General features: G+C 36.7%; 1 pseudogene; it reads left to right on the top strand.

Annotated features, from left to right (window-relative positions):
• Nucleotides 1-200: 200 nt before the first annotated feature.
• On the top strand, nucleotides 201-1,963 carry LOC131147227 (ricin-like; annotated as a pseudogene).
• Nucleotides 1,964-9,648: the final 7,685 nt, after the last annotated feature.

The following is a 9,648-nucleotide window of genomic DNA, read 5'->3' as shown; positions in this document are numbered from 1 at the left end:
AGTTTTTACTTTTTATTGTGTTTGGTGATAATCGAGTACACACATCTGGTGGAGGTGGCACCTTCATGCAATGCATGCATCCACGTGCCCCTTGCACCTCTAAATATAACACGCATAGGCGTGGGCTTGGGAATCAGCGGTAGCGAGAAGTACTGGCCTTTCCCATTGATTGATGATATATGGGTGTTCTCTCGAGAAAAATGGTGGTGCCCTGGATTGTGGTGTTGGTGTTTGTGTCATGGCTTTCCTTGAGCAGTGCAGCAGCCATGGCGGATTCAGCTCTAATTTCCCCGAGAGAAGGAGCTCAAGACCACCAATTCAACGCAGTAGTACTCGCTGATTATCCCACGGTGAGATTCACCACCAGCGGTATTGTCACAAAAAATGACTACAAGCAGTTCTTGAGATCCATTCGAGATCGAGTGGCAAATCCAGGTGATATGAGATATGGAATCCCAGTACTTCGAAACCTACTCACAGTGCTTGACAACGAACGGTTTCTCTTGGTTGAACTTTCAAACAATGCCGAGGATATTGTTACATTGGCCATAGATGTCGCAACTATGTACGTGGTGGGTTATCGAATTGGAGGCGATTCCTACTTTTTTCGAGATGCTCCCGAACTTGCATTCGCCAATCTTTTCACAGACACAAATCAACATGTTCTCGCGTATGGTGGCAATTATGCTGACCTCTTAAGGGTTGCTGGTTTGACTAGTCTTGACCAACTTAATCCTGGATTGGGAATCCAACCATTGGATTCATCCATCACCACGTTGTTCCATAGGTCCGGCGCGGGGAGGGGGGGTGGGGAACCAAAGAGATGTGGCTCGTTCTCTTTTAGTTAGCATTTTGATGATTTAAGAGGCAATGAGGTTTCGATATATCGAGCAACAAGTAACCCAAGTCATTAGGCCCGAACGCCAAGAGACCGTTGTCCCAAATGGTGCAGTGGTCCGCCTCGTGCACCGTTGGGATCGCCTCTCTCAAAGCATTCAACACTCCGACGAAGATGGGTCCTTTCCAGAAGTTGATTTACAGAGAGCTGATTATATGCATTTCACAGTGAGCAATGTGATGCCTGAGCTAGTTGCCACCATGGGGATCATGTTGTACACATGTGAAAAACCACCAACAACTCAATCTTCCCTTCTCATAAGGCCTGTTGTGGATGCATATAATGATCAAACTTGCAGAGAAGAAGAGCTCACAGTGCGCATTGCGGGTCGAAATGGGTTGTGTGCAGACGTGAAGGGTGGGTTTTACGACAATGGCGACTCGATAATTTTGTGGCCGTGTAAATCCAATGCAGACGAGAATCAATTGTGGATCGTGAAAAAAGATGGGACTATTCGATCTAAAGGCAAGTGCTTGACTACTTATGGGTATAGTGCAGGAAGTTATGTCATGATATACGATTGTAATAGTGCCGTAACTGAAGCTACCCATTGGGAAATTTGGACCAACGGAACCATCATAAATCCCAAATCGTCACTTGTTTTAAGTGCAGAGTCAGGAAATAGTGATGCTACGCTCACTGTGCAGGTCAATAATTATTCCTCTCGTCAAGGTTGGCTCGCGACCAATGATACAAATCCTTTTGTGAGTACCATTGTTGGGTTTCTAGATCTTTGCATGCAAGCAAATGGAAATGCAGTGTGGTGACCAAAAGGCCGAACAACAATGGGCTCTTTATCCGGATCGCTCAATAAGACCTAATCAAAATCGAGACCTTTGCCTTTCTTACTACGAAAATCAATCTAAAGATCTCACTATCGTCAATATTGCAAGTTGTAGTTCTGCATCATCTCGTGAACGATGGATATTTAGAAATGATGGCACTATTTTAAACCTATACATCGGATTGGTGATGGATGTGAGAGGGTCTAATCCAAGTCTCCACCAAATAATTATGTACCCAGTGACCGGAGACCCTAACCAAGATTGGTTTCCAATGTTTTGATTACTATCAATATAACCAAGATTGGTTTCCAATGTTTTGATTACTATCAATATCTAGTAGCTTAAATAAAAACATCAAAATATTGATGTTGCCTTTGCTTCGTATGTTTAATGTGGTGATTGAGTACACCCTCAATTGTTAGAGCTTATGTTATGATGTATTAAAAATATGATAAATGATGGCTTAATTGATAAATTGCAATTAATATTCTAAATTTCTTCATAAGAATATCACTTATAATTCTATTTCACGTATGTTTGGATGAAATTATTTTAATTATTACAAGATTTATTATTATATCCCTACGCAATTTTTATTTCATTGAGATTATCTTATTCTATTTTATAAATCGAATAAAACTTAAACGCAGCATGGATTTTGGTTTTTAAGTTTAAATTTGAGTGAATTTAGAAAAATTTTAATATAATTTACATTATATTTTTTTTTCAAATCCATAAAAACCTAGATCTAAGGTCTTTTCAAGCATAGGAAAAAATTATTTCTATTTTACTCAATGATATTTGCCAAAAAACTTTTAATAGTCTGTGTTAATTAAGAAAAAAAAAATTTTGAAACTTAAATAGAAAATAACTAATTCAAATACTGGAGTAAGTATATATAAATATAATATTCCATGATTATTTAATCCATTATTCAAATTTTTTTTCATGATAATGCATATTAGATTGTATATATATTTTTATTTTTCTTTTTTTTAAGAGTCTTTTCCCCATACTATACGGTCCAAATTAAGATAAACTAGTGTCTAATTTTTTTTTTTAAGATAATTTCATCCATACAATTATGATAGTAGAGACAAAAGTAAAACACAAACATCCAAAAGAGAAAGGTAAAAAAATGACCAATATTAAATTATATGCACGTTGGCCGCACATGGTTCTTATAAAGAGCAATGTGGTGGAGAGTACAAACGACTTTCAAACATAAAAGCATCTTTTGTTATTCCTCATATATGCTCTATACGAGCCTAATAAAAATGATCGACAAGTCTATTAAATTGCACTTTTATGAAGCAACATCAAATGTCAGCTTCCTAAAAGTGTTATTTAAGATAGGAAAGAATTTGAATTTCCATTCCTAATAATAGTGTTTACAAATTTTAACATGAAATATCATCATTAATATTTATATTTATTTCTATTACAAAGCCACGTATAGTACAAAAGAATTGAAAAAAAAATATATTCTAAAACTATTGAGAACTAGTTCTTCATGTAGTTTGATCTTGACATTCAACTGCAAATTGAAATTAATAGGTACTTCAAAAAGGAAGAAATGAAAATTAACATGTACAATGTGTGAGTTGATTTTCCAACTTTATCTCTAGTAGAAAGTATCATTGGAGTCAAACAATTATTGCCAAGAAAATAATTCACTAAAGATGGAAGGAAAATAATTCACTAAAGATGGAAGTTATGAAGTAAAAGGAGGGGAAAAAGGCATGGCAATAATTATTGAATATCCAAATCAAGGGTATTTTAATAATATTATAGAAACCTTTGACAAGAATTCAATGCAATGTCATTAGGGGAGCATCTTAGATCTTGTGACTAAATGCTAAAGTCACCTAAAGACACATTGCTGGAAAATACAAATAAAACAATCGCATTAACATAATATCCACTACAAAAAATAAGGTTATTAGTGATGATTTCAAGCCATCATTAATAACCCAAAATCGTCACTGATATTTATTAGTAACGGCTGTCGCGACGTCCCGGGAGCGCAGGTGCCCCGGGCGGCGAAATAAAAATAAATTTTAATTTTCAGGGGAAAATAAGGGAATGTCGGAGTCGCCACTAACCTTTTAGTGTGGTTAGAACACATGATTACTACCCTGTTTAGGGGTAATAGAATCGGCCTACATTTACTATGACTGGGATCGGGAGTTCGGTCTACCCGAGAGGAAGGGTACGAGCACCCCCTACGTGTCCTTTCTTACGGAACGATACCTAATAATTTAAAAATTATCACCTAAGGTTAATTTAAAAAGTCTTTAAGTTACTCCTTTTATGAGTTTATAAATACACATGGAAACAATAAATAAATAACTAAAGGCAATATATACATATATATCCCTCAGAACTTAAGGTAAGGTGAGACCGAAGGCTCATACCCCAACAGTAAAATGCATAGAGATATACCCACAACAAAAATTACTTACTCAAATAATTACCAAATATTAGGAAATAATGGATTATACTCAATTACTAAAATATCAAACATAGGATATTAGTTGAAATATCCATAAATATTTGAAAATCATCGCCCTAACTATATTTACTCATGATAATTACATTGCCTTGTAAATAATACAAACTAAATAATAACACACATATATCTCATAAATTAATAACACATAATACCCAATACGATATTATAATACCACTTTAATATATATCATAAATCATAACATTGTAAATATTAATACTCTACCATAATTATACTACTAGACTAATAATACATAATATATATCATAATTTCACCTATACAATATGATAATAATATATCTGAACAAAACATGCAAACCTCTAACTAGAAATAATCAAAAACTTAACATACACGCAAAACCCTATGTAACAATAAAGGAAACATTTAAGAATATGATAACAAATCAAACCCTAAAGTTAAAAATAATATAAACAAACATGGAAACAACTAAGACGAAATTATGAATTAGACAAAACCCTAAAATAATATTTGACAATATCAATCAAACCCGCAATAATATACAATAATATGAAAATAATCAAACGTGCAATAAATGAAATAAATCAAATCTAAAAAAATATGTACCGATAATTTGGAAACATATGAAACCCTAAAGTTGAAATGTGATAAACAATTATAGAAAAACACTCTTAACCCTAAAATTAATAAAACCATCTCTATATAGAGGCAATTAAATCCTAAAAATAATTAATAAACATGCGAAACCAATCAAAACCCTAAATATAATATGGCCAATATGTATAAGTAATAAATAATGCTGGAAATAAGAGAGGCATTACAATTAATGTACAATAACAATGCTGAAAAACACAATTAAAACCCTATAATACACATGCCATATATACAACACAATACATAAATAAAAAATACCACAGGCATAATAGACAACAAACAACAAATAGAAACTTAAACATGTGAAAGATCAAGAATCAAGAATCAAAACCCAAAACCAACAAAATATCACAAATATCCAAATATCTAATTGGGGTTACAATAGAAGTTAATAGAATACTACAATAAATTATATATAATACTAACACAATTAATATAAATAGTAGATTAATAATTAATAATATATAACTAATAATAATCTACAACAAAATATAATAATATAATAATAACATACCATAATTATAATATATACTAATAGTAAATATAGGAACAATTATAATAATGTTACGAATTAAATACAAACGAGTTTGTCAATTTTTAGTAATAATATACTCATAATAACATGTCCAATACTAACATCAAAACGATTAATATATACGAATAACATCATGATATAATCAATATAAAAACATAAATCACACTATCAATCAAATTAAAATATGTAAATGTGTGAGTGTGTGTGTGGCTGAGTTCACTGTGGGTGTGTGTGTATTTCCTGTGAGATGAGGACTGGCAACGGCAGGGATTTACAGAGGGCGTGGACTAGAGGTGCGTCTTAGGACTCGGGTATGAACTCCGGCGACGCGACGAGAGTGAGATCGCAGGTCCCAGGCGCGAACGGCGGCCGTACGAGGTGTTGTTCAGGTTCTGAGTTACTGAGAGTGCTGTGGCCTAGCGGCAGATGGGCGAAGCAGCGGAGTGGAGATGCGACGGATGACAGCACACGCCAGTCGGGCTATCAGTCGTGCCGCTAGAGCAAGTATGGAGAAGGGAGGAGGTGGTGGTGCGGCTTTCTCGGTGTGACAGCGTACTGGAAGTGGAACTCGCCGCAAGCGGGCTCAGTGGTTTTCATAGGGTTGTTGTTGAGGCAGCCTGGGGAAGAACGGTGCAGCAGGGGATGGCCCGCCGGGTTGAAGAGCGACTGTGGAGGAGGGCTAGCGAAGGCGGCAGCCAGGAGAGTGGCAAGGGTCTTAAGAAGGAGGGTATGTAGCAGAAAGCCGTGTTCGTGATGTGAGAATGAATATGGAGAGGCTGTGGGGTATGTATGCGGGTTGCTGCTTGTTTATGGTGTAGTGTGCTTGTGGTCGCGATAGGAAGAGTGGGCTCACGGTGGCTGTCAGTGCGAGAGAAAGCGGAATGATCAGGGAAGAGCGACAGAATGGGAAAGAGGGGCTCGGGTATTGGAGCAGAGTTCAGCGAGAGAAGGGAGATCGGGAAACAGCAAGAATGAGCAAGGCTGGAAAGAGGGAGGGGTTATAGTGCGGATGTGTGCGTGTAGAAAGAGGAGCCAAAAGGGAAAGAGGGAAGTTTTTTTCTTTTTTTTTTCCGTTCCTCCTTTATGCTCGTGCGCCCCCCAATATATAAAAAAATTCCTAAAAAACCCTTATAAAAAAAACTCCTTTTTATTTATTTTCTTTTTTTTCTTTTCTCTTATATTATGCGTATCAATGGATGAAAATAGTAATCGTAATAATATTATAAGAATAATAATAATTAAAATCATAAGTATAATAATAATTAATAAATAATAATTTAATAATAAATAATAAATAATATAGTAAAAGTAAAAATAATAAAGGATTATATCAATTAAAATAATATATAATAGACAATAATAATAATAATAATAAATAATAATAATAATAAATAAGACTAATAAGGAATAGTAAAAAAAATAATAGTGATAATAAAATCATAATAATAAATAATACAGACTTATAAAAATAAAGTGATAATAAAATAGTAATAAAATAAGCGTCTCTATAAATAATGAAAATAAGAATTAGACCTCTTGTTCTATCTTGCAGTTATGGCCAAAAATAGGATATCTTACAGATAGCCCCCTCTGTGTAGGCTTGCGTTGTTCAATGTAACGGTAGAAACTCTCTACGTTTTGTATCGCCAAAAAGCCTTGTAATTGTAAGCAGATAAAGGACATCTATTTTTGCCAAGCATCAAAACTACCCAAGTGGACTTTATCAGGTTAACAAGAGTGTTTATTTCTGCCAACTAGGGATGATCAACTCAAGTTGTAAGGATTATGAGTATCATGGTGTACTAGAATCCGAGTCCTTTGAAAAAATGGGTTTATACATGGCAGAATAAATCATCAGGTGTAAGATCCCGCATTATTAGGTTGGATAGAGGTTACTTCACTAGAGATGATTCAATCAGGAGTTGTTATGATTCCCGATCTACAGTATGAGGTGGACTCGCCACCAGGTGTTGTAGGAAAACCACAATTTTATTAGGTCACGGAAGATGACGTGTGGACTCGCATCTGGTGTAGGAAGCCGAAAGACTATAGTCACGGGAAGGATGGAGACTTGCTACCGGGTTGTAGCGAAACCCGAGGCTATAGGTCAGAGAGGAGTGACTCGCAAACCGCGTGAGGAACGATGCTATAGTTAACAGAGTGCGCACTCGCCACGGATGTAGTGAAACCCAAGCTATAGTTCACGGAGAGGGGGCGGACTCGCACCAGGTTGTGGAACCCGAGCTATAGTCGCACGGAGGGGGTTGAACTCGGAAATGGCTGGTTAGGATCTCGAGGAATTTCTGGTAAGGATCTAAAGTCTAATTTCGATTCGATCCGAGTGTGCGGATCTCAGGACCTTCTACAATGTCGGATCTCGAGGAAGTGTGCTAATTGTTCGAACCGTGTAGGATCGCGAGGACTTCCTTAGATGTAGCGAATCTAAGAGTTATATTGATTGTTCTCGACGTGTGTAGGATCTTAAGGACGTACTCAGATGTATGTGATTCTAAGAGTTGCTTAATAGCTTGAGTGTAGGTCATCGAGGACTCTCAGATGTAGGATTACTGAGAGTCTTGTTGAATTGCCGCGATGTGTAGAGGATTCTCGGGTAGACTTCTCAGATCGTAGGATTCTGTGAGTTTGGCTGTGATTGTCGGAGTGTAGGATCTCGAGGGACTTCTTTCCATATGTAGGGATTCTTGAGAGTTTTGTCGAGTTGTTGTTGGATCGTTCGAGTGTAAGAACCTCGAGGACTTCTCTAGATGTTTAGGGATCCCGAGATGTTTGCTAATTGGCTCGAGGCGTGATAGAATCTCGAGGGTCTTCTGTTGTAGGATTTCGCGAGAACTTCTAAAATGTAGGATTATGAGAATCTAATGATTTTCTGGATGGAATTCTGGACAATGGTTCAATATGCGCTTGGGTGTTGATACCGTTAGCAAGAAATTTGAGGAAAGATCATGGCCTTAGTGTATGATCCCAATGACCTTAGAAGTCATACTCAAGTTATGGGATCTGCTGCAGCATTCTAATAGACTACTCAAGTGTAGGATCTCGAGATGGCTGCTGAATGTCTAACTGAAGATGAATGCTCGGGTATAGGAACTCCCAGAGCATGCATGATAAAAATTTGAATTGATGATGAATGCTCGGGTTATAAGATCTTTCGAGAACCAGATTAAATTTTGAATGAATGATGATTCTGGTATATGATCCCTGAGACCAGATGAAAATTTTGAAATTGAGATGAATGCTCGGGTATACGATCCCGAGAACTAGATAACTTTTGAATTGGATGATGAATCTCGGGTAATAGAATTTCGAGAAGCCAAATGAATTGTCGATAAATGCTCGGGTATAGGAATCCCAAAGAGCCAATGCGAACCCATAAATTTGTCCAATGGCAGATGCCCCCAGCTTCAAAATTATGCTAAAATTTTGGACTAGGGTCGATTGCCCCCAGTTTTTTGAACAAGAAGAACTTAACTAAGACCTGGGCTAAGTTTTTTGCCCAGTCTCAGGGGTTTAGATGATCGATTGGTACCTGGGCCCAGTTGCCCCCACCCCCTTCTTTTCTTTCTTCTCTTTTTTCTTTTTTTTATTTTTTATTTTTTTTTTTTTAATATTTTTTTTAATTTTTTGAGGAAGAAAAAACCAGATTGCTGAGATAAGGTGACAAAGTACAAGTGTGAATGAATTGATGCTTGTGGGGAATGGCAATGCCCATGCAAGGTGGTTTGATTATGAACAACCAGAACATGGGGATTATGTAGGCCCCAATGTTGCATGATATAATATGTTGCACTTTGTTCTGTGTAATGCATGAAATGCCTGAAAGTGTGTTATGAAACTTTCTTTTCTTTTTTTCCAAATTGTGATTGCAATCAACCGATCATTTCTAATCGTTTGGCTATGTTGCTCCCTGACCTGTTCCTTCCCCCCCCTCGAACCCCTGCCCCCTCTTAAATGGCTTTGTAACTGGATCTTTTGTCCCCCCAATTTTATTAATGGAGGAGGTAAACTTTGCCTCAATGAACTCCATCACAGAATCTGCCCTAATTGAAATTTTTATCTGTCCCTGATCCTGAACCTAGTTGTTAGATTCTTCCCTTAAGCCTGACATGGACCAATTTTTGCCCCCCCCAGTTAGATTGACTGATTCTACATGCCATTCATATTTTTCCCCTCAAACAAGAGACCTCTCTCCCTATAAGAAGCACACTCAGTGTTTCCGAAACTCATCCTCCTCTTTCCAAGCTTGGAAGAGTAAGAAGGTTTTTAA

Source organism: Malania oleifera, unplaced genomic scaffold, assembly GCF_029873635.1.
Source record: "Malania oleifera isolate guangnan ecotype guangnan unplaced genomic scaffold, ASM2987363v1 ctg670, whole genome shotgun sequence".
NCBI lineage: Eukaryota > Viridiplantae > Streptophyta > Magnoliopsida > Santalales > Ximeniaceae > Malania > Malania oleifera.
This window is presented reverse-complemented; position numbering and strand designations above follow the sequence as displayed.